This window comes from Dendrobates tinctorius, unplaced genomic scaffold (assembly GCF_039654945.1).
Source record: "Dendrobates tinctorius isolate UK_male_01 unplaced genomic scaffold, ASM3965494v1 ptg000155l, whole genome shotgun sequence".
Classification (NCBI taxonomy): domain Eukaryota; kingdom Metazoa; phylum Chordata; class Amphibia; order Anura; family Dendrobatidae; genus Dendrobates; species Dendrobates tinctorius.
Window position 1 is genome coordinate 18428106 of NW_027361822.1, and position 26054 is coordinate 18454159.

The window sequence follows — 26054 nt, forward strand, 5'->3', positions numbered from 1 at the left end:
AGTATGGAGGCTTGTTGTATGAGATATCCCCGTATAACCACATGCGCAGCCCATAGCGTTGTATCTGAAACTTCCCCATTATCGTTAACATGGAAGTAGTGAGTCAACTCAGTAGAGACACCACACGTCACTTTCTCATTTAGTAAAAGAGACGGTTTCAGACGCCACCGAAAAGCAGGGTTCGCATGATGTTTTAACGCTAACTGTAACACAAAGGGAGCATGGTCAGACCAGGTAATTAGTCCTATGCTGGAGGAGACGCACCTAGGAAGAACCGAAGTATCCACCAGAATATGGTCTATCCGAGTATATGTACGGTGTCGGAAGGAATAAAAGGTATAATCTTTTTCACTCGCGTGGGAGTACCTCCAGAAATCGTGTAGATGATATTCTTTGGCTATGCCTTTCAACTCCCCCCTAGGCCGAATGCCACCTCGTGAGCAGTCTAGATCCCTGTACATGGGAAGATTAAAGTCTCCACAGTATATATTTTCACCCTACGCCAGACCATCCACTCTATGTAGTACTTTGCGGATAAATGTCTGTTGCGAATGATTTGGGGCGTAGATGACTGTGATAGTGTGCAACTCGCCATTCAATGTGCATATGAGGGACAGAAATCTGCCCGCAGGATCCGCTACCTTCTGAATACAATTGATGGCTAATGTATTTTTAAAGATGATGCACACCCCAGCCTTTTTAGTGTTATTATTAGCAAAGTAAATATTAGAGAACTGTGGGTGACAGCCTAAAATTATCAGCTTCTATCAGATGCGTCTCCTGCAGGCAGATAATCTCTGCACCTGATTTTTTCACCTCTTTCAATAGGATGGACCTCTTACAGGGGGAATTAAACCCCCTAACATTTAAAGACATAATGGTAACACTCATATTTATACATTATAAAACTTGCTATCACACATACATCTTCATGAACCCACATCATCCACATCTGGGCTTGTGTGTTGGCAACATAGAGAACCACAGTAACCACATTAAAAAGACCCATCTCGGAGGTGCACCTAAAAAACAGGAGACAAGGGAAACAAAACACAGAGAAAAGTAAAAAAAATTCTAAACACAAAGTCATGCAGCCACTAGGCCAAAGGCCAGGCTAGTCAGGCAGTGAAACGCCTGAGTGGTCAGTCTTAGATCGCAGGTAAATGCCAGCTCAGGGCAGTTCCAAGGTTCACTCCCAAAAAGATGGAAAATAACCGAGAGTTATCTTGGACGGGGTGCTGGAGCAAAAAGAAAAAAAAAAAAAAAAAAAAAAAAAAAAAAAAAAAAACGGTGACAAAATCCGTAGCACCCTCACAGCAGAGTCCTGCATCCGGACAGCGTCTCATCCTCCTCTTCAAGTTTGAATCCAGTCCTGAACAATTTTCTTTCACATCGGGTTCTGGCGGGGAGCAAAGGAAATCTTCCAATCGGTTAGCTTGTTCTCAGCCTGTTTGGGAGATTGGCAGACCACACCATGACCTTCATAAGATATTATCAGCCTGACAGGATTGAATCCCCATTTGTATCGGATGTGAACATCACGTAGTGCTTTACAAACATGAGCGAATTCTCGCCTCCTTGCCAGCGTGGACGCTGATAAATCTGGGAACACCTGTAAGCCTTGGTATTCAGCAGGGCGCTCAGGGGGTTTCCTCATCCCCTGCATGAAGGCGTCTTTGGTAGTATAGAAGTGAACGCGCGCCAAAGTGTCTCTGGGCAAGGCTGGGTCCACATGCCGGTGTTTGGGGAGTCTATGTATCCTGTCAATCAGGAAATCCCTGGGGAGCAAGGTTGGGAGTACAGTTTGCATGAATTTAAGCAAAAAGTCAGCCAGATCCTTATCTGGAATGTCCTCCGGTATGCCCCTGACACGCACATTATTCCTCCGTGATCTATCTTCCAGATCATACATCTTATCCTGGACCACAGCCATATCCTGTCTCAAAGCTTTGTTCTCATCCACTAGTGCATTTATAGTCTTGGCATATTCAGCCATCTTGCTCTCGACATGAGCAGTTCTCTCCCCCAGGGACGAGACTTCCCCTCTAATCTCTTGCAGCATGGACTGCATATCTTCCTTTAGGGAAGCACGAATGGAGGCCAGAAAGTCTCTCATGTCTCCTTTAGTAATAGGAGACAGGTTGCTGTGAGTCTCAGAAGCCCCCCTCCCCCCAGAGCCACCCGATGAGCGGGAGGAAGCTGAGGGGGAAGCCGCAGCCATTTTACCTGCAACATGTGCAGTTTTTCCTCGGGGCAAGAAGTCCGGGAGCTTTGGCGGGGAACTGCGTTTCTGCGCTCTCCCTCGGGTCATCATGTGCCCAGGACCTTCCAGGAGCCGTTGCTGTGCACAGGGAGGAGAGGTAATATAGAGTGCTGTTATTAGCCGGTTTAAGTCCAGAGAAGCAGGAGCCTGTGAGTTATGTGGCCTCTCTGGTCTGCATGCAGGCCACGCCCCCCCTTAATCCTTTGAATGCTGCGGTTATCCTGTTTGCTTGTGCACCTTTTTCTACCACACTTTTTCCTTCCACTCAACTTTCCATTAATATGCTTGGGATACAGCAGTCTGTGAACAGCCTCTTTAGCAATGACCTTTTGTGGCTTACCCTCCTTGTGGAGTGTGTCAGTGACTGCCTTCTGGACATCTGTCAAGTCAGCAGTCTTCCCCATGATTGTGGAGCCTACAAACTGCCTGGAAACAGACTAAGGGACCTTTTTAAACGCCATAATCATCAACACTAACAGAAATAAACACTTGAAATATATCACTCTGTGTGTAATGACGCTATATAATGAGTTTCACTTTTTGTATTGAAGAACTGAAATAAATTAACTTTTTGATGATATTCTAATTTTGTGAGAAGCACTTGTATGTCTATAGGGAGGCTTTCATTTTACTTGTTTTTAATCTTGGAGCTATATGGTGTTTAATAAAATGTAATTGCTTTTGTACTCTTAGGTGTGCACCTTTTTCTGTATTGCTTTTTTCTCTTGATAGTATTGAAAAGGTTAACAAGACCTCACGATGACGAAAATTGAAAAGAATCCTTCTAAAACACCAGACAAAATGAATACTAGAACTTGAAGCTCGAAGAGAAGGATCTCATGTAAAAATGTCAACATCTTATAATAATAAAAAGAGAAAAATATATTGTATCTCTCTCTTTTCTATGTTGTTACGATGTATTTTCTACTGTTGGATTAAGTGATTATTCCTGTACCATGTAATCACCAGTGTTTAATACTCTGATAATGGGTATTGTTCCCCGAGCTATGAATAAGGGCTGTGGTGAACAAGCATAAAACGCGTCGGCTGGGATGTCGCCATAAGTGTATGTGTTTTTTGTTAGCACAAACCTGCACAGAAGGAATAGTTTTAACCAGGGAATAAAAGTGATGTTTTAACCTATGTGGCGCTGGATTACCTGTTATGAATGAGTCACCGAAGGAGGAAAAAATAAAAATACTAGCTAAGTCCAGAAAACCGGAGAGGTTGGTAGCTATCGGATTGCAGCCCCTGATCCTATCCACAACAACTAACAGTAGCAATTGGGGGTTCCTACGATGCCCTAGACCCCTCGATCACAGCCGGAGAACTAAATAGGCCTAAAGAAAGAAAGGGGAAATCTAAACTGCCCCAGAGCAGACCACAAAGCAATAGGCAGCCCCCAACATACAATGACGGTGAAGCAAGATGAAAACACCAACACAGATAGAAAGATAGGTTGAGCAAACGATGGGGCCCAAGCTAACTAAAAAGGACAGGATAGAAAAGCTGCTGTCTGCAATCCGTAAAAAACCCTACCAAAAAATGTCCCAACCGTCTGATAGGAAAAACAGGCCCTGAAGTCGCTAGGACTTCAAAATGACTATATCAGCACTCAGGTAAATGCTGAAGACAGAGCAAAGAGACAAACTGATCAGAGACAAAAATGGAACTCAGCACACCCCCGACCGGGGATGGCTGAACTCCAAAAAACAAGGTAAACAAAACTAATAAGTTCAATAGCAGAGCAAAAACTTATCTTTGGGAAGCAGGAACCAGACTGGTCTCCAAGAATCCAGCAGAGAAATCACCAGCGACTCAGAAGGGCGTCTGCTGCCTTATTTCCAGTCAGAAGTTCCTGTTACCCAGTCATCATCTACCAGATCAGGTGTTTGGTAATCAGCCTCACTACCTTCCTTCACCAGAAGAGGGACTTCATCAGACATCGACGGTGAAGGGGAAAATGAACTCACACCAGTACCTCCCCCTTGAGGAGAGGTCACCGAACCCTCATCCACGCCACCAGGGCGATCAGGATGGGCCCGATGAAAGGCACGAACCAATCTTTCGGCATGAATATTGGATGCAGGGACCCAAGAATTATCCTCCTGGCCATAACCCTTCCATTTAACCAAATACTGGAGTCTCCGTCTAGCCAGGCGAGAATCCAGTATCTTCTCAACCTCATATTCCACATTACCTTCAACCAATACCGGGTCAGGAGGTGCCACCACAGGAACTACTGGCTCAACAAACCTCTTTAACAGAGACTTATGAAACACGTTATGGATCTTAAATGTAACAGGAAGAGCCAATCGAAAAGAGACTGGATTAAGAATTTCCAAAATCTTGTAAGGTCCAATAAATCTAAGTTTAAACTTTGGAGAAGCCACCTTCATAGCGATATTCTTTGATGACAACCTAACCATATCACCCACCTTAAATTGGGGACCAATGGTCCAATGCCGGTTGGAAAACCGCTGGGCCTTTTCCTGGGAGAGAGACAACTTATCCACCACTTGGTCCCAGATCTGGTGCATTCTCTCCACCACAGTGTCAACACCTGGGCAGGCAGAAGGCTCCACCTGCCCTGAAGAGAATCGAGGATGAAACCCAAAGTTACAAAAAAAAGGAGACATCAAAGTGGCAGAACTAGCTCTATTATTTAAAGCAAATTCGGCCAAGGGCAAAAATGAAACCCAATCATCCTGATCAGCAGAAATAAAACATCTCAAATACGACTCCAAAGTCTGGTTTGTTCTCTCCGTCTGCCCATTGGCCTGAGGGTGAAACGCAGAGGAGAAGGACAACTGAATTCCCAGCTTGGAACAGAAAGTCCTCCAAAATCTAGACACAAACTGAACTACTCTGTCAGATACAATGTTCTGAGGAATCCCGGGCAAGCGAACCACCTGTTGCAAAACCAAGGGCACCAACTCTGAGGAAGATGGCAACTTAGGGAGTGGTACAAGATGGACCATCTTAGAGAATCTATCACAAATCACCCAAATAACAGTCATTCTCTGAGAGACAGGCATATCAGAGATAAAATCCATTGAAATATGGGTCCATGGCCTCCTGGGCACCGGCAAAGGCATCAACAACCCGCTAGAGCGAGAACAAGGTTTAGACCGAGAGCAAGTCCCACAGGACTGCACAAAATTCCTGACATCACAAGACAAGGCGGGCCACAAAAAAGACCGACTCACCAAATCTCTAGTACCAAAAATACCTGGATGACCAGCCAATGCAGAGCAATGAACTTCAGACATTACTCTCTTCCTCCACTGGTCAGGAACATACAATTTTCCAATGGGACAACGCTCAGGTTTGTCCTCCTGAAACTCTTCCAGAGCACATTTCAAATCGGGCGAGATGGCAGAAAGAACTACCCCCTCACCTAAGATGGTAGCAGGCTTGGTCACAACAGGAGAATCAGCAAAGAAACTCCTAGAGAGGGCGTGTGCCTTGACATTCTTAGTGCCCGGAAGAAAAGAGACCACAAAATCAAAACGTGTGAAAAACAAGGCCCACCTAGCCTGTCTAGGATTCAAGCGTTTGGCCGACTCCAGGTAAATCAAATTCTTGTGGTCAGTAAGGACCACGACTTGATGTTTAGCTCCCTCCAACCAATGTCTCCACTCCTCAAATGCCCATTTCATGGCTAACAGTTCCCGATTCCCCACATCATAGTTACGTTCGGATGGGGAGAACTTTCGGGAAAAGAAAGCACAGGGATTCATTTTAGATGTTACAGGATCTTTTTGGGACAAAACAGCTCCTGCACCAATCTCAGAAGCGTCCACCTCTACCTGAAACGGGAGTGAGACATCAGGTTGCCGCAAAACCGGAGCAGAAGTGAACCTTCGCTTCAGCTCCTGAAAGGAAGAAACAGCCTCCGGAGACCAATTCAGCACATCAGCACCCTTCTTAGTCAAATCAGTCAATGGTTTGGCAATACCAGAAAAATTAGCTATAAATTTACGATAAAAATTAGCAAAACCCAAAAACTTCTGGAGGGCCTTCAAAGAAGTGGGCTGAACCCAATCATAAATGGCCTGTACCTTGGCCGGGTCCATTTCAATAGTTGACGGAGACAAAATAAATCCCAAAAATGAAATCCTCTGTACACCAAAAAGGCATTTCGATCCCTTGACATACAGGGAATTCTCCCTCAAAATCCGGAACACAGTCCAAACATGTTCCACATGAGAGTCCCAATCCTTGGAAAAGATCAAAATATCATCCAGATAGATGATCAAAAATTTATCCACCAAGTCTCGGAAAATATCATTCATGAAGCACTGGAAGACAGAAGGGGCATTAATGAGCCCAAAAGGCATCACTAGGTACTCAAAATGTCCCTCCGGAGTATTAAACGCCGTCTTCCATTCATCCCCATACTTAATGCGAATAAGATTATACGCCCCCCTGAGGTCAAGCTTTGTAAACCAGCGAGCACCTTTAACTCTGGAGAATAGATCAGAAATCAGGGGTAACGGATACTGATATTTAACAGTAATTTTGTTGAGGGAACTATAGTCAATACAAGGCCTTAATGACCCATCTTTCTTAGCCACGAAAAAAAAAACCCAGTACCTAAGGGTGAAGAGGATGGTCTAATATGACCCTTCTCCAACGACTCCTTAATATAGGATCGCATAGCCTCGTGCTCGGGTACAGATAAATTGAAAAGTCGACCCTTGGGAAATTTACACCCAGGGCTCAGCTCAATTGCACAGTCATAACTCCTAAGAGGAGGCAAAGACGCAGACTCATTCTCACTAAATACTTCATAAAAATCAGCCAAATAGTCAGGAACATCATGCGACTGGGGAGAGGTAGAGAAAACAGGAGCATCACTAAGGGCACACCGACAACCCCAACTCACCACAGACACAGATTTCCAATCCAAAACTGGATTATGGATTTGCAACCAGGGAAACCCCAAAACAATGGTATCATGCAAATTATGCAACACCAAAAATCTGCAATTCTCTTGATGGTCTGGGGCGACCCGCATTACCACCTGGGTCCAAAACTGAGGTTTATTCTTCGCCAAAGGAGTAGCATCAATATCCCTCAAAGGGATAGGCGTCCGCAGATGTGTCATAGGAAATCCACAACGTTTAGCAAAATCCAAGTCCATCAGGTTCAGAGCTGCTCCCGAATCCACAAAAGCCTTAGCGGAAAATGTGGACAGGGAGCAGATCAGAGTAATTGCCAGAAGAAACTTAGGTTGAACACCACCCACAGCAAATGTGTGTGCAAAACGTTTCTCTCGTTTAGGGCAGACAGAAATAATATGCGAGGCATCACCACAGAAGAAACACAGCTTATTATGCCTTCTGAACTCCTGATGTTGCGCCCTAGACAAAACTCTATCACATCGCATAGGTTCAGACATTTGTTCAACAGGTGGCAACACCTCTCGTGTGGTTTTGCGTTCACGCAAACGCCGATCAACCTGAATGGCTAATGACATAGAATCGTCAAGACCAGAGGGAACAGGAAATCCCACCATAGTATCTTTTACGGTTTCTGACAAACCCTTCCGAAAGAGAGCTGCCAAGGCACCATCATTCCAGCGAGTAAGGACCGCCCACTTTAGGAATTTTTGACAGTACAACTCTGCAGAATCCCGACCCTGGCTCAATGCCAACAGGGCCTTCTCAGCCTGATCAATAGCATTAGGTTCATCATACAACAACCCCAAGGCTTGAAAAAATGCGTTCACATTAGTAAGAATAGGATCATCAGGTTTCAAAGAAAACGCCCAATCCTGGGAATCGCCGCGCAGCAAAGAGATGACAATTTTAACCTGCTGCGCGGAGCTCCCCGACGAGTTAGGCTTCAAGGCAAAAAATAATTTACAATTATTCTTAAAATTCAAAAGTTTTGACCGATCCCCAAAAAACACATCAGGAGTAGGGATCTTTGGTTCAGCAGCATGTGAACGAGTAAGATAGGCGGAAATTCCCCGCACTTCAGCAGTGAGCTGCTCCACACGATCAGACAATTGCTTCATCTCCATTGAGCAAGAAAAAAAAAAAAAAAAAAATTCCCCCTACGGCCTCAGAGACATAGAGGAAAAAATATACACACACAAAAAAAAAAATTCTGACAAACTCTTTTTTTTTCATTTTTACAATTCTTTCCTGCTATTGAGTACCCTAGGATCTGCGGTATGGCTGGTGATTCTGTTATGAATGAGTCACCTAAGGAGGAAAAAACAAAAATACTAGCTAAGTCCAGAAAACCGGAGAGGTTGGTAGCTATCGGATTGCAGACCCCTGATCCTATCCACAACAACTAACAGTAGCCGTGGGGGTTCCTACGATGCCCTAGACCCCTCGATCACAGCCAGAGAACTAAATAGGCCTAAAGAAAGAAAGGGGAAATCTAAACTGCCCCAGAGCAGACCCCAAAGCAATAGGCAGCCCCCAACATACAATGACGGATGAAAACACCAACACAGATAGAAAGATAGGTTGAGCAAACGATGGGGCCCAAGCTAACTAAAAAGGACAGGATAGAAAAGGTGCTGTCTGCAATCCGTAAAAAACCCTACCAAAAAATGTCCCAACCGTCTGATAGGAAAAACAGGCCCTGAAGTCGCTAGGACTTCAAAATGACTATATCAGCACTCAGGTAAATTCTGAAGACAGAGCAAAGAGGCAAACTGATCAGAGACAAAAATGGAACTCAGCACACCCCCGACCGGGGATGGCTGAACTCCAAAAAACAAGGTAAACAAAACTAATAAGTTCAAAAGCAGAGCAAAAACTTATCTTTGGGAAGCAGGAATCAGACTGGTCTCCAAGAATCCAGCAGAGAAATCACCAGCGACTCAGAAGGGCGTCTGCTGCCTTATATCCAGTCAGAAGTTCCTGTTACCCAGTCATCATCTACCAGATCAGGTGTTTGGTAATCAGCCTCACTACCTTCCTTCACCAGAAGAGGGACTTCATCAGACATCGACGGTGAAGGGGAAAATGAACTCACAACAATTATCGCTGTACAAGTCTTGCTTCTACATATTCTCCGAATCCTTAATTTGAGGTCAAAGACGTCTATCGTATAAGGGGTTACTTACCTCTTCTGTACAGTCACCACATCAAGTCCATGGTGGGACTAATACACAACACATGCCCTATACACACTGATGCCAAGTCCATGGCCCTCAAGGGTTTATCGCTCATGAGATATAATTATTACTAATAATCCCCTTCCCCTGATGACCAGGTGCCCCGCCAGTCTCCATGCCTCCTCTTTAGGATGAACTAGTGACCGATTTAACCAATCACTGAGACTAATCCTTTCCTGCTGTGGATGAGTTAGGCTGGAGCAATCACATATCCAAACGGTCAGAGCAGATTGTACAGAGATCGGCCCTATATTCGTTTTTGTGGAGAAACTGAATTACTTTAGTTTTAGCCTGTGAAATGTTGTAGCTAAAATGCTTTAATAGGTGTTTAAGAGGGTGTTCTTTTGTTTAAGCACTAAATCCTTCGGTCAGTAAAAATGCACATCAAAAAGTATTGCAAAAACAAACCCTAAAAATGAAAACTAGAATTCTGTAGGAAGGATAATCTGTGATTTCTCTGCATTTAGTGGTTACTGCTCACCTGGTCGATTATCTGTAGGAATCTCCTCTTTACACCGCTCATCACCCCTCACATATGTCTCTGTAGTATTAATATGGGTCAGATCTTTACCCTGAAACAAATATTGTAAAAGTCACAGACAGATGGAGAAGTCACATCTATGATCAGCTCTAATCCTGCCATCTCCACCGTTCTCATTACACAAGTATAAAACATATAATACTGGTGGATAAAACAAGACTGAGCACAAGATCTTCACAGCCGTCTACACATCATAGGGGAGATCTCATGACACCTTCTCTCCATCTACCTGATGATCCTGAGGAACATTAGGATCTTCTTCTTTACAGCCCTGTGGAAGAAGAGGACGGGGACATCTCTCTGGTGTTGTCCTCCTACTGCATACAACTGGAGGAAACACATACAGGGATTGAATTCATTCTTTACGTACAGATAATTATAGGCCGTGTGTATTTAGTCCTATTACCTGGTGATGTGAGGGGCTGGGGAACCTCCATCATGTTCTCCATGTATAGATCTTTGTGTCCTTCTAAATACTCCCACTCCTCCATGGAGAAATAGACGGTGACATCCTGACACCTGATAGGAACCTGACACACATAATGATACCGTCATCCCCCTGATCACTTCATAGTGTTACTGTATACTGTTCCAGCATTCCCAGCAGTGTCACCTCTCCAGTCAGCAGCTCAATCATCTTGTAAGTGAGATCTCGGATCTTCTGGTCATTGACTCCTGCATGTTTATGCGGGTAAGGCAGAGTCCCCATGATTGGCCTGAGGGGTCTTCCCCATCCCTCAGATACAAGGGCCTGACAGCGCTCACTAGAGGTCTTCTTCACTACTGAGTAATCCTGGTTATGGAGAGACACATTAATAAATCTCACTACAGACATTTCCAGAGTCCTCACCTCTCCAGTTCTGTCCATCTGTTATTCCTGTAGATTATTATGTAATGTGATGTCATCAGAATCTCTCACCTCTCCAGTAAGCCGGAAGAGGATCTCTACGGTGAGGTGTAATTTGCTCTCCGCGATCTTGTCACTTCTCCTATCCATCCTTGAAGGATCAATCAGGAAAATTCTCTTGTATAGAAGATCTCCACTGAGAGGATGAGATATTGTTGGGACCTGAATGGGAAGAAGATTAACCAAAGTAACATCATGAAAAAAATCTATTCAAAATGTTATGAAATCTTCTCCACATCACATCTTCGTGGTGGCAGCATCTACCTGATGATCCTGAGGAACATTGGGATTTTCTTGTTTACAGTCCTGCAGAAGAAAAGGACGGGGACATCTCTCTGGCGTTATCCTCTTACTGCATACAACTGGAGGAAACACATACAGGGACTGAATTAATTTGTTACATACAGATAATTATAGACCGTGTGTATTTCGTCCTGTCTATTACCTGGTGATGTGAGGGGCTGGGGAACTTCCATCATGATGTCCTTGTACAGATCTTTGTGTCCTTGTAAATACTCCCACTCCTCCATGGAGAAATAGACGGCGACATCCTGACACCTTATAGGAACCTGATACACATACAATGATATCGCCATCCCTCGATACCTTCATAGTGTTACTGTAAAATGTCCCAGCATTCCCAGCAGTGTCACCTCTCCAGTCAGCAGCTCTATCATCTTGTAGACGATTTCCAAGATCTCCTGGTCATTGATGTCCTCATGTATCAGGGGGAGGGGTGGAGGCCCCGTGATTTGACTTAGGGGTCTTTCCCATCCCTCAGACGCAGGGTCCTGACAGCGCTCACTAGAGGTCTTCTTCACTACTGTGTAATCCTGGTTATGGAGAGACACATTAATAAATCTCACTACAGACATTTCCCGAGTCCTCACCTCTCCAGTTCTGTCCATCTGTTATTCCCATAGATAAGAATGATGTAATGTGACGTCATCAGAATCTCTCACCTCTCCAGTAAGCCGGAAGAGGATCTCTAGGGTGAGATGTAATATCTTCTCCACCATCTTTTTCCTGTCCTTATCCGTCCTTGATGGGTCCATCAGGAAATGTATCTTGTATAAAATATCTCCACTGAGAGGATCCAATATTGTAGGGACCTGAATGGAAAAAAGATATAACATCATAAAGATTCTATTCCATATGTTATTAATAAATGTTTTTCATGTCAAATCCTCAAGGTGGCCGCATAGTTTACTGAGAGCATGCGCCCTTTCATGTAACAGAACAGTTACATCTCAGACATACCGGCATCCAGTATCGTCACTGCAGCGATGTAAACTGACTGAAGGAAACAATGGACGCCTGAGAGATGGAGTGGAAATATGTCATAAAGATGGAGGGCGGGCTGAACTCGATGTGTTTTGTGTCCTTTCCCCAGAATCTGCCATCTACACGGATAATGGTGCAGATTATTAATACAGGAGACGTTCTGGTCACAGGGACTCCGAAAATCCAAAGTGCAATGACACTGGGAGGGTCCCGTGGAGCGGCCATGAGGGGGATTTACAGGAGTCCTTCATTATAACTACCGCACTTATAAATGTCACCTGAAGAAGCCGCGATAGAAACAAGTCCGGTATATAGAGCCACAGAGAGGCTTCTACAGGGGACGTGTGCGCTTCTCTCTATTCATTGTCTATGGGACGGAGGAGAAACGAGCGCGGCTCTAACTGGTGACAATGCAGGAAGACAGTGAGAGAATCGCTGACATTTTCTACCCTCATCGTGACAGGTTCCCTTATATCAGGGGTTGGGAACCTATGGCTCACGAGCCAAATGTGGCTCTTTTGATGGCTGCATCTGGCTCTTAGACAAATCTTTAATAAAGATGGGCAAACCCGGGCAGTAAAGTTCGGCATCCATACCGAACAACTACTGTTTGGGTTCGGCTGCCTGAACACCGGGTTTTTAGTCATGCTGTTATGTGCATGATAGCGCGGCAAACACTGCTTCTGATCGGCGGTGAAATCTTCCCCGCCAGTCAGAAAGCCGCGGTTCCCATGCTGTCAAAAGACATCATGAAAGCTTAGCGCTGATCGGAGGTATAAAGTTTACCTCCAGTCACTGGTGTCAGCTAATGGGACTACTGATCCCATCATCCGACACCAGCTGCCACTAATTACAGTGAGAGCAGGAGCGGCGGATGGAAGTATTCATCAGCCGCTCCAGCACTGTAAATAAATAATAATTTAAAAAACGGCATGGGTTCCCCTGTATTTTTACTAACCAGCCAGGCAAAACTCACAGCTGGCAAACACTGGATGTTCGGGCCCCCCATTCAAGTGAATAGGGCCCGAGTTCGGGTTTGTTCTGGTACCTGAACCCAAACTTTTTGTAACTGTTCTGCCGAACCCAAACATCCAGGTGTGCGCCCATCTCAAATCTTTGACAAAAAATAATGAAGGAAACCACTGATTTCTGAAACGCATAAGATAAGTTTGGTCCTTACGGCGCCTCGTATCTGTGGCAGTCATATGGGCTACATGTGACCACTGACGTCATGCAGGTCCTGCAATATCCGGTCACCATCCTACCACAGGACTCGACCGCAGCACCTGAACATCCATGCCTGCCCGGTAGAGCTGCATGGAGCGACTGTTACAGGCCGGGACAGCACTCCGCTCCTGTCCTTGCCTCATCTACTCCACAGCAATACCTACAAACGGCATTTGCTCACTAGTTCCGCATTGGTATGCAGCCTCAATTCTGGCAAAAGATAAGGTAAACACTGCTATCTACCATACCACTGTGGCAACTATCAACACAGGCTCTCCTAACCTCATCGGTTGAACACTCGAAAACTGTTTGGACTGGTTTTTGACAATTTTCTGTGGGGCCAACTACAGACTGACCAAGAGTCTCCTAGCACTCATACCTGCGCTTGGTCCCTCTCCACCCACCTCACTGGACGCTCTGCTGGTTGTGACTCTTTCCTCCCTGAAGCATACACTTCAGGAATGTCATTTTACAGTACAACTCTATCTCTTACTATCATCCCTCTGCGTTGTGCTTACTGATAGTAACATATAAACATTGTAAATACAAGTAAATGTGTGCATTTTATGTAAGACTTACCTAGAATGCACAAATTTATTTGTATTTAGTTTTAAACATATTGTATGGCTCACATGGAATTACATTTTAAAATATGTGGTGTTCGTGGCTCTCTTAGCCAAAAAGGTTCCTGACCCTTGCCTTATATGAACCCCAGAATGACAAATACAAACGTTATACAAAAAAAATGGGGGAAGATTCCGGCACAACCATCCAGGGATAAAATGGATTCTTTATATAAACGTAGTTAAAACATTACAAGGCCTCGTACCTTTCCTGTACAGTGTAGGGTTAACCATGGTAGTAATGCTGTCACCTATAAGCATGATGTCTAAAAAGGGAGTACTGGTGGCTAATGGAGTACAAGAAAATCTGATATTACAGGAATTGGGGTATGATGTGAATTCAGAATAAGTGGAGGCATCACCTTTCCAGACTAGAAGGACGTCATCCACATATCTGGCATTCCATACCAGGTGTGGAATTAAAGGGTTGTTATTGGTAAAGATATAAATTTCCTCCCACTAGGCTATATAAAGTATTGCCAAAGAAGGAGAAAATTTAGATCCCATCGTGGCTCCAAGTGTCTGTAGAAAAATTTTGATTGGAACATAAAATAGTTGTGTTTCAAAAGGTAATCAAGTGACAGTAAGATAAACTGTTTCAAAGGTGAAGGTTATGCACTGTATTTATCCAAATGAAATTGTATTGCTGTCATAGTTGTGGCATGAGGAATAGAGGAGTATAAGTTTACAACATCGCATGTTGCACAAAAATATCCATCCAGCCATTTAAATGTTTGAAAAGCCTTTAGGACAATGGAAGAGTCCTTCAAAAAAGCAGGAGTCCTGAAAGGAGGGGTTGAAGATATCCATCAAGCCATGCACTAAGGTTTTCGTTAAATGAATCAATCCCAGGAATTATGAGTCTTAAGGGTGGTGAAGAAGAATTCTTATGAACTTTGGGCAAACCATGGAACACAGGAATGACCAGAAAATCTGGATTGAGCCACTTAAGTAGTTTGGAATTTAAAGGGGTTGTCCGGGCTTTTCACATAATCTCAATGCATATCTGGGCTGCAGAATGCTGACAATAAGTAATTTACCTTCTGTGGCCAGTTTGCAGGGTTTGCTAGATATCAGCTCTTGCTTGTAGGAAAAACGTCCGGGGGGTGTGTTCTGGCATTGAAATGAGAACTGGTCGTTTCCTCCTACTCTTCTAAAAACATGCCCTCTATAGCAACAACCCCACCCTCCATAGCTACAGGCCCTCCCTGACCACATGAACAAGCCCTCCTCACACAGTAACAAATCCTCCCCCTCTAACAGCCTCAGTGCAGAGAGCAGAACCACCCAGCTGCTCCTCCCCCAGACACACGATGAACAGTGATCTATGGAAAGTGAAACTAGTGAGGAGGAAACGACCAGTTCTCATTTCAATGCCAGAACACCCCCCCCCCGGATGTTTTTCTTACAATCAAAGCTGATATCTAGCAAACCCTGCAAACTGGCCACAGAAGGTAAATTATTTATTGTCAGCATTCTGCAGCCCAGATATGCACTGAGATTATGTCAAAAGCCCGGACAACCCCTTTAATACCCCCAATCTCATCCCCTCATTAAGGCAATGTGTAAGAGCGGATCTGAAAGCGGTGGTAGGATCTGACCTTACAGGAAAATAAGTGTTGGTGTCACTGAGAACAGAGCAAACCAGAGAACAGTATAGGTCGGTATCTGGAGCCACCACAGATCCCCCTTATCTGACCGGCGAATGGGGAAATGAGGGCAAGTTTGCATGTCCTTCCCAGCATCACACCGCTGTTTGTCACAATGATCATTCTCACCACTGCTCCCTACATGAGAGTGTAAGGGTATGTTCACACGTTGCAGATTATAAGCGTTTTTTCGCCGTGAAAATGCAGCGAAAACACATAACACACACCATGCATTTCTATGGCACTCCGCAATGCTGTGCTAATGCTGCGGGTTTTTTTGCGGAATCACCGCGATTCCGCACACATAGGAATGCATGAGATCTGCTTACATTCCGCATGTGGCTATGCCCACCATGAGCAAAGTGAGCGGATCATGTGCGGATGGTACCCAGGGTCTGGAGGAGAGGAGACTCCCTGGGCACCATATCCCTATGAAAAAAAAAGAATTAAAATAAAAAATTGTGATGTACTCACCTTCCGATGGCCCCCGCAGTCTTCCCGATGCTCCCGGCAACTCCCGTTCCCCGTGATGCCTTGCAGCAAGGACCTGTGATGATGTAGCGGTATTGTGAGATGCTATGTCATCACATGTCATTGCTGCAAGGCATTACTGGGAAAGGGAGCTGGCGGGAGCATTGCGAGGACAGGGACGGCTGCGGGGGACGCCGGAAGGTGAGAATATCACGATTTTTTATTTTTTTTTAAATATTTTTAACATTCTGTTTACTATTGATGCTGCATAGGCAGCATCAATAGTAAAAGGTTGGTCACACTCGTCAAACACTATGTTTGACAAGTGTGACCAACCTGTCAATCACATTTCAAGTGATGCTTCAAATCGCGTGAAAAACGCTTATTTTCTGTGGGAAAAAGAAACGTGAATTCGCATGTGTTTTTCCCACGGCGGGAGTTGCGGAGATGCTGTGGAAATTTCTGAAATTCCGCAAATGTGCACTTGTCCTCTGTCCTGTATGGGGAGTAGGCAGGGTTAGAAGGTGACAGGAATCTCCAGGGCTCGTGGCTTGCCAGTCTCCATTCCCATGTCTTGTACTCCATTAGCCACCAGTACTCCCTTTTTAGACACCGCGCTTATAGGTGACAGCATTACTACAATGGCTGACACTACGCTGTACAGGAAAGGGACGAGGCCTTGTAAGGTTTACCTACAGTTATATAAAGGATCCATATTACCCCTGGATGGTTGTGCCGGAATCTTCCCCCATTTTTTGTCTCCCTCCCTGTGATCACCAGGAGGAACTCCGGCCCAAATTTCCAGCTCCACATTCTCAGCGCGGTAAGCTCCTTCATCCCTCTCCCTGCATCCTACAAATGTCCTAGCGCCCCCTGTGCCCAGTAATGGGGAATCTCCAGCACCTACCTCCACCTGCAGGGGGCGCTATCTCCGGGAATGGAGGGGTTACTGCCCCCTGTGCAGCCCAGTAATGGGGAATCCCCAGCACCTACCTCCACCTGCAGAGGGCGCTATCTCCGGGAATGGAGGGGTTACTGCCCCCTGTGCAGCCCAGTAATGGGGAATCCCCAGCACCTACCTCCACCTGCAGGGGGCGCTATCTCCGGGAATGGAGGGGTTACTGCCCCCTGTGCAGCCCTGTAATGGGGAATCTCCAGCACCTACCTCCACCTGCAGGGGGCGCTATCTCCGGGAATGGAGGGGTTACTGCCCCCTGTGCAGCCCAGTAATGGGGAATCCCCAGCACCTACCTCCACCTGCAGGGGGCGCCATCTCCGGGAATGGAGGGGTTACTGCCCCCTGTGCAGCCCAGTAATGGGGAATCCCCAGCACCTACCTCCACCTGCAGGGGGCGCTATCTCCGGGAATGGAGGGGTTACTGCCCCCTGTGCAGCCCAGTAATGGGGAATCTCCAGCACCTACCTCCACCTGCAGGGGGCGCTATCTCCGGGAATGGAGGGGATACTGCCCCCTGTGTAGCCCAGTAATGGGGAATCTCCAGCACCTACCTCCACCTGCAGGGGGCGCTATCTCCGGGAATGGAGGGGTTACTGCCCCCTGTGTAGCCCAGTAATGGGGAATCTCCAGCACCTACCTCCACCTGCAGGGGGCGCTATCTCCGGGAATGGAGGGGTTACTGCCCCCTGTGCAGCCCAGTAATGGGGAATCTCCAGCACCTACCTCCACCTGCAGGGGGCGCTATCTCCGGGAATGGAGGGGTTACTGCCCCCTGTGCAGCCCAGTAATGGGGAATCTCCAGCACCTACCTCCACCTGCAGGGGGCGCTATCTCCGGGAATGGAGGGGTTACTGCCCCCTGTGCAGCCCAGGAATGGGGAATCTCCAGCACCTACCTCCACCTGCAGGGGGCGCTATCTCCGGGAATGGAGGGGTTACTGCCCCCTGTGCAGCCCAGTAATGGGGAATCTCCAGCACCTACCTCCACCTGCAGGGGGCGCTATCTCCGGGAATGGAGGGGTTACTGCCCCCTGTGCAGCCCAGGAATGGGGAATCTCCAGCACCTACCTCCACCTGCAGGGGGCGCTATCTCCGGGAATGGAGGGGTTACTGCCCCCTGTGCAGCCCAGTAATGGGGAATCTCCAGCACCTACCTCCACCTGCAGGGGGCGCTATCTCCGGGAATGGAGGGGTTACTGCCCCCTGTGCAGCCCAGTAATGGGGAATCTCCAGCACCTACCTCCACCTGCAGGGGGCGCTATCTCCGGGAATGGAGGGGTTACTGCCCCCTGTGCAGCCCAGGAATGGGGAATCTCCAGCACCTACCTCCACCTGCAGAGCCGCACACCACATATATGGCTGCTCTGTGCGCACAGGACCTGGGATGAGGTCACAGGAGGGGAGGAGTCAGGGTCACATGATCAGGGGCCTCAGTATATACAGGACTGTGCTGGCTGTCCTGGTGCTGGAGGAGCGGAGTCCAGGCAGCGCACACAGGGGGCACGTTCCCGTAGAGCGACCACTTGCTCAGGAGACTTCACAGCATTTACAGAGAGATGTACCAGCTCCATAATCACCAGGTTTTGCCTCTTTATTGTGAGGTTTTCCAGACCCTCAGTCATGAATAGTCTTTCTTGTGGTGGCAATGTTTCAGCTCACAGACCCTTCCTCAGGCCTAATATAGACAGAAAACCAGTATAATATGAGAAAGTCTACAAGGGGCTCAGCAATCAGAAAACTGACAGAGAACATTTATAGCGTGAGGTAAGGGGGAGCCAGAATCTACCGGAAAAGCAGCTGTGGTTTATATAAGAACGTAACCAAGGGACACCCAGCATGGAAATACAGCTTGATATTATTATTATTTATCAGCCTTCGGCTTGATCTCGAGCCTTCATGTAGGAAGATCGATCTTCTGCAAGCCTAGATTGTTCCACCAGGCTCTTTTCCTCCTTTATTTTAATTGTGTCAAACCATCTTATTGCTGATGTTCCTCTTCGTCTTGTTCCTTCAGATCTTCTCACCATAATGTCTTTCTCCAGTGATTGCTTTCTTCGTATGATGTCAGGGAAACACTAAGCTATTTCTGGCAACTTCCAGCAGCAAGTTGTAAGCCTTAGTAAGGTGTATTGTTCTCCAACTGGCTGGAGCAGGGAGCTGATAACATCAGCTGGAAACACACGCACCCATACTGCCAGACTGATGGCACTACAGGTCCCAGCCACTGTAACCTTTGTGACTGCACAGAGTCCGCCGTCCAGAGCTCCTGGATGTGACATTTCTATCACCAGTGCCGCCAGCAGGGTGAACATGATGGTGTCTGGTGACGGAAGCTGAAGTTGCAGGAGCAGGTTCTGGTAGAGATGTCACAACCACTATTCCAACAAATTGTGAATGGTGAGGGGCGCCTAACTGAGTTCTTGCCCTGCTACACCTGTAGGCAGTCATTTATCTGCTGTCATTTACCTTTCTGTCATGAGATTGACCTCAGGTAGAGTTGAGCGAAACAGGTCGGTCAATTTCAAAAATCGCCGACTTTCGCCAAAGTCGGGTTTCATGAAACGAAACCCGACCATAGCGTGAGGTCGGCCATGATGTCAGCGACCCGAGCACCAAAGTTGCGTTTCAAATGAAGCTTTCAGCGCCTTTTTTCAGCCAATGATGGAGAACGCACACTGTGGGCAACGCGATGACATGGGCAGCAGCCAGCACCATCTTAGAGAAGGGCATTGAAGTGATTGGCTGGCTTTGTGTGGCGTCACAGTGGGTATAAAAGGCTGTGACCAGCTACCGCCATCTTCTGCCGATCTTACAATAGGGAGAGGTGCTGCTGATTCTGAACAGGGAGAGCGTTAGGCAGGGAAGAAGAAAAAAAAAACTGCTTCTGCTGATAGTGCTTTTCACTGTACAGTTAGTGTGCAGTGAAAGGGGAGGATTTTTTCTTATGTGCAGCAGCGCTGGTGGTGATTAGGCTGCATTGTAAGGCTACCTGCTAGCTGCATTGCTGTGTGCACACTGCTGTTCAAACTGCTTTTTTCAAAGCACTCCAACTTTTATTATTTTGTCCTGGTGAGTTACTGAGCATTCATTTTTTCACACACCGTCTAGCGGTGTACGCTGCTCACACACTACTGTGTATTCCGGCTGGTATCACGAACAAATAGAAGCTATCTGGGTGTGATCTGGAAGAAAAAGCCGAGGAGTTTTTCCATTTTTCCACACCTACACCTTAGAGTCATGTCCTTTTTTCAAACAGTTTCGTATATCTGCTGTTTGATTACGGTAAAAACTAGACAGAGACAGCGTGTGTCAGCCCCTATACAAATACACGGAGCTTGACAATTTTACATACACACCGTACAGCGGTGTACGCTGCTCACACACTACCGTGTACCGCCTTCTAGCACGGACAAATAGAAGCTACCTGTGTGTGACTCTGGAAAAAAAAAATGAGGAGTTTGTCCGTTTTTCCACACCTACACCTTAGAGTCGTGTCCGTTTTTCAAACAGTTTCGTATATCTGCTGTTTGACTACAGTCAAAATTAGACAGAGACAGCGTGTGTCAGGCCATATACAAATGTGGCGCCCCTGAGGGTTCAGTCGCAATAGAGGTACTGCATCTCCTCCTGAGGTGTGGTACCCCACCATCCAGGTAAGGTGGAGACACCTGACCACACTCCAACACCTGCACCCCACACCACAAAGTAGTGTAGCAAAGCACCTTCGGCGGCTCCCTGCTTGGAGTGTAGCATAGCACCCCTTGGTGGCTCCCTGCTTGGAACACGAAACGTGCTGGGAGGTGGGTGGAGTTTTAGTTCGCACAAAAGAGCGGGAAGAGTTGAGTCAGTCAGTCAGTCTTTCATTCAGTCAATGAGTGAGGATGCAGAAGGACAGAGTGTGAGACAGAGAAGATCCCCGGGAGAGGGACGGAAGAAGGAAGTGCTGCAGCAGGCCACAGTGATCTGGGTCTGCTGGCACAGGAAAGAGACACAGAAAGGAAGCTTGATTCTCCATTGGGAAGAAGGATAAGCACAGAATGTGAGGAGAATAAGAGAACAAGGACCAGGGTTAGAGGAGAACCCTTTTGAAGTTCTAAGCGCATGGCCGGGGTCCGGTCCCCGAGGTTGTATGGATACTAATGGTCCTGCAGCAGACACCGGAGGAATAGAAGTAGTGACCACTTTATTCCCACTCAAGACTTGCGGGCACAACAGCAACATATTAGTGAGCCGGGACTTAGTAGCAAGGAGTCCCCAAAGCAGGCTACAGCTGTCTGCCGTACAAGTAGAGTTCATAGGAACATCTGACAGGAGGAACTCCAGTGTAACTCAGTATTAGGAGTACTTCATTCAAAGGCGCTATAAAAGTAGACATTCAGAAAAGGCACATATGTTGGCGGAGTGTTGGAAAGGAGTACTTCATCTTGCCTGGAAGTTGACTGAGCTCCTGACCCAGAGGACACGTCACAGATGTGGGCACCTGTACCTGCAACAGACTGTGAGTAAAGCTTTGGAACTACATGCCCTGGTGTCCTCCACTTATTCCTGCGCCAACCTGCCCAGCACTGCTACATCCCTTGCACCTGACACTACACCATCTACGTGTCACTTCACCTACACTGCCCTGGGACTACAGCCCTGCCTGTGGAGGGCTATAACATCACTGCTGCACCACACCATCTGTCCCAGAGGATCTGTCTGCAGCATCAGCTTACATCTCTATTGCCGAACACCACAGGTGGCGTCACGAATCACTTATAAATTTTCACCACCATAACCACACTGAAACAACCCCTTTTGTAATGGAGCCCCAGGGCAACGGACCGGGTCACTGCTGCCGTGACAACCCCCGTTGAGAAGATCAACCGGCCCGGTACCGAGTACCCCACGGCCCTGGTGAGCGAGGGCGCTCCACAAATACACGGAGCTTGACAATTTTACATACACAAACCATACAGCGGTGTACGCTCCTCACACACTACCATGTAACGCCTTCTAGCACGGCCAAATAGAAGCTACCTGTGTGTGACTCTGGAAAGAAAAAAACGAGGAGTTTGTCCGTTTTTCCACACCTACACCTTAGAGTCGTGTCCGTTTTTCAAACAGTTCTGTATATCTGCTTGTTGGATTACGGTCCAATACATACTGTGAGAGCGTCTGTGACTAACATAATATATACGTTGATTTAATTTGTTTAATACACCTTACACAGCTGGACGCTCCTCATACAGTACCATCTCTCTGCTGGTATTTTGGTTACATTTTCCCAAACGTGAGGAAGTATGGTGGAACAGGCCGCAGACGTGGGCAGCGGGGCACGGCTGGTACTGATGGTGGTGGTGGTGCATCGGCTGGTTCTGGCAAAAGCACAATAGCAGCTAAGGCAGGAGGTGTTGAGCCTGCGTCATCCTCTGGCCCAAGAAGGCCTATCAGGTTGCCTTTTCTTGGAGTGGGAAAACAGCTTTTAAAGCCGGAGCATCAGGAACAGGTTTTGGCGTACATTGCCGAAACAGCCACCAGCTCTATTGCCTCCTCTTCTGAATTTTCGAAACCTGCAAGCACGAAGTTGTCAGTGCAGGGTTCTGGTCATAAAAAAACCCTTTCCTTGTGTCCTTCACCCCCACCAAAAGTTAAGGATGCGGCAGCCCACACTTCAGATTACTCTATGGAGCTCTTTTCACATACCATGCCTGGGTTATCCAGTCAAATCCTGAATTCCCCAGACCAAGATGAATCTTACATGGACTGCACTGATGCACAGCCACTGCTAGATGATTCTGCTGGTACATTGACCCACAGCACATTGCCCTCGCAGTCTATTGATCCAGAATCTGACCCTGATGAAACCCAGGTGCCCCTTCCCGCATACCATACCACCTTACACGGTGACACAGAGGAAGGTAAAGAGGAAGGTGCAGATGACTTTGAAGAGGAGGTGATGGATGACCCATTTCTGGACTCGGATTGGCATCCATTGGGGGAGGAGGGTGGCGCTGGCAATAGTTCAGATAAGGAGAAGGATCCGCAGCAGCTATTGACATTTTGACATTGCAGCAGCAGTTATCTAGCAGGCCCGTAGCTGTCCTAAAACGTGGAACAAAAACTAAAAGAGATGCACGACAGCTTGACCAGACGGTCAATTTAGCACAGCGTGCAAGGCCAGAAAATGTTTACCATAGTAGGAAGAGTGCAGTGTGGCACTTCTTTGTCCAAAATCCTACTGATGAGGCAAAGGTTACCTGTAAGAAGTGCGGAAGGACCTTTAGCCGAGGTAAACAACTCAGAAATTTTAATACCAGTTGCATGCTTAGACATTTAATCAACATGCACTTGCAAGCGTGGATGCACTACAAAACCTCAGTTAGCACATGTGCACCTGCTCCGACTGAAGGTAGCCAACAACGCTCCATCACTACCCCCACTGTAAGACCCACCACCACCATTAAGCACACCTCCTCTTCCTCAGACTTGCCCAATTACGCCCTTTGCAGCAGCTGAATGTCCTGCCAACACATCTACATATGCCAATTTTTAAACCTCCCTAACTGGGCTGGCAACCCCTCCCCCAACGGCTGGAGTCAAGACCTGGTGCACCCTGGCAAGCAGGGCCGCCATCAGGGCATGACAGCCCTTACATGTGTATGGGGCCCAGTGATTAGGGGGGCCCGAGCACGCTGGCAGCCTGGTCCGCGCTAGAGGCCCCCTAAATTTTGTTCAGGCTTCTCCAGCTTTATTTATAATCAAAACCCAGTGCCTGCTGGGCCCCTCGGGGCCCCCCCACACCATAGTCCAGCCAGTGCCGCAATCTCCCCCCTTCACAATGGTCCAGGCCAGCCACAGCGCCGCCCTCACCTGACGTCACACACTGCTCTGCTCCACTTCCTCATTCCCAGAGCAGAGGAGCTGCAGTGTACCACCACGTGGGACTGGGAGGCTGTGGGAGCAGTTGGACTTGCAGAAGATGGTGGACAGCGAGGAGCAGACCAATGGCAGGCAGAGCCATGAGGCAGCGGCAGAGTAAGTAGTCTGTCTGTGTCTCAATCTGTCTCTCTCTCTCTCTCTCTGACGTCTCCGGTGGTATGTGTGGGCCCGGGTTCATAATGGATGGGGCAGGAGTGGGGCTGTGGGGGACAAATCTCCAGTGTCCATAGGCATGCTGCATGTTGACTGAGTCCTACATGCCTGGTGCAGACACAGGCGAGGGCTCTGCAGCTGCTACCTGACACACACAGCATGCCAGGCATGTAGCAGAGCTGTGTGTATCAGGTAGCAGCTGCAGAGCCCTCCATAATGGGACAGGCATGTAGTAGAGCTGTGTTTGTCAGGTAGCAGCTGCAGATACCCCTCTCTGTATAGACCAGGCCAGGCATGTAGCAGATTTGTGTGTGTCAGGTAGCAGCTGCAGAGCTCTCTCCATAATGGAACAGGCATGTAGCAGAGCTGTGTTTGTCAGGTAGCAGCTGCAGAGCCCTCTCTGTATAGACCAGGCCAGGCATGTAGCAGATTTGTGTGTCAGGTAGCAGCTGCAGAGCTCTCTCCATAATGGGACAGGCATGCAGCAGAGCTGTGTTTGTCAGGTAGCAGCTGCAGAGCCCTCTCTGTATAGGCCAGGCATGTAGCAGAGTTGTGTTTGTCAGGTAGCAGCTGCTGAGCCCTCTCCATAATGAGACAGGCATGTAGCAGACCTGTATTTGTCAGGTAGCAGCTGCAGAACCCTCTCTGTATAGGCCATGCTGGCCAGACTTTCTCCACCTGCAGCTCAGCCGTTGTCCTATCCATTTAGCCAGCACCGACTGTGCTGCACAGTGCCAGCATGCTGACTGTCTCCACCTGCAGCTCAGCTGTTGTCCTATCCTTTTAGTCAGCACAGACTGTGCTGCACAGTACCAGTATGTTGACTGTCTCCACCTGCAGCTCAGCCATTATCCTATCCTTTTAGCCAGCACAGACTTTGCTGCAAAGTACCAGCATGCTGACTGTCTCCACCTGTAGCTCAGCCGTTGTCCTATCTTTTTAACCAGCAGACTGTGCTGCACAATACCAGCATGTTGACTGTTTCCATCTGCAGCTCAGCTGTTGTCCTATCCTTCTAGCCAGCAGACTGTGCTGCACAGTACCAGCATGTTGACTGTCTCCATCTGCAGCTCAGCTGTTGTCCTATCCTTTTAGCCAGCACAGACTGTGCTGCACAGCACCAGCATGTTGACTGTCTCCACCTGCAGCTCAGCCATTATCCTATCCTTTTAGCCAGCACAGACTGTGCTGCACAGTACCAGCATGCTGACTGTCTCCACCTGCAGCTCAGCCATTGTCCTATCCTTTCAGCCAGCACAGATGCTGCTGCACAGTACCAGCATGTTGACTGTCTCCATCTGCAGCTCAGCTGTTGTCCTATCCTTTTAGCCAGCACAGACTGTGCTGCACAGTACTAACATGTTGACTGTCTCCACCTGCAGCTCAGCCGTTTTTCCAAGAAAGGGCGGTGGGATTTTGGAAGGTTCGCATGGTGGAGGAGGAGCTAGGGTGGAGGCGAACTGGGGTGGAGCATGGGCGGAGTCTCAAGGAGGGCCCCATAAATTTTGCCAGTATGGGGCCCCGAAATTCCTAGTGGCAGCCCTGCTGGCAAGTGCCGTTGCTCTGAACAGGTGGATGGGCCCACTGATGGCCGCCGGCAATGGCACAGGGTCACTCATAGTGCAATACAGTGTCTCAGATGGTGGGAGGGCCCACTTGCCGTCAGACACGAGCGTACTATGAGGGGCCCTGTGCCAGCACAGTCGACCACGATTGTGTCCACCCGCTTGGTCATGGCCACAGCACTTGCAAGTTGCAATACTTACCTCTCCCTGCTCCACCGCTGTGTAGTCTGGGCAGTAAAATCCTTCACATTGACGGCCACTCGAAATTTGGTGTATTTATCAATGATGGTTAAGATGTAACTATGGCCTGTCCTGCTGGCCTCTACCTTCAGATGATCAATGGCTA

General features: G+C 47.6%; 1 pseudogene; it reads right to left on the reverse strand.

Moving 5' to 3' along the window:
- LOC141051182 (uncharacterized) overlaps positions 1 to 18480 on the reverse strand; it is a 106528-nt pseudogene extending 88048 nt beyond the window's left edge.
- Between the last annotated feature and the right edge of the window lie 7574 nt (positions 18481 to 26054).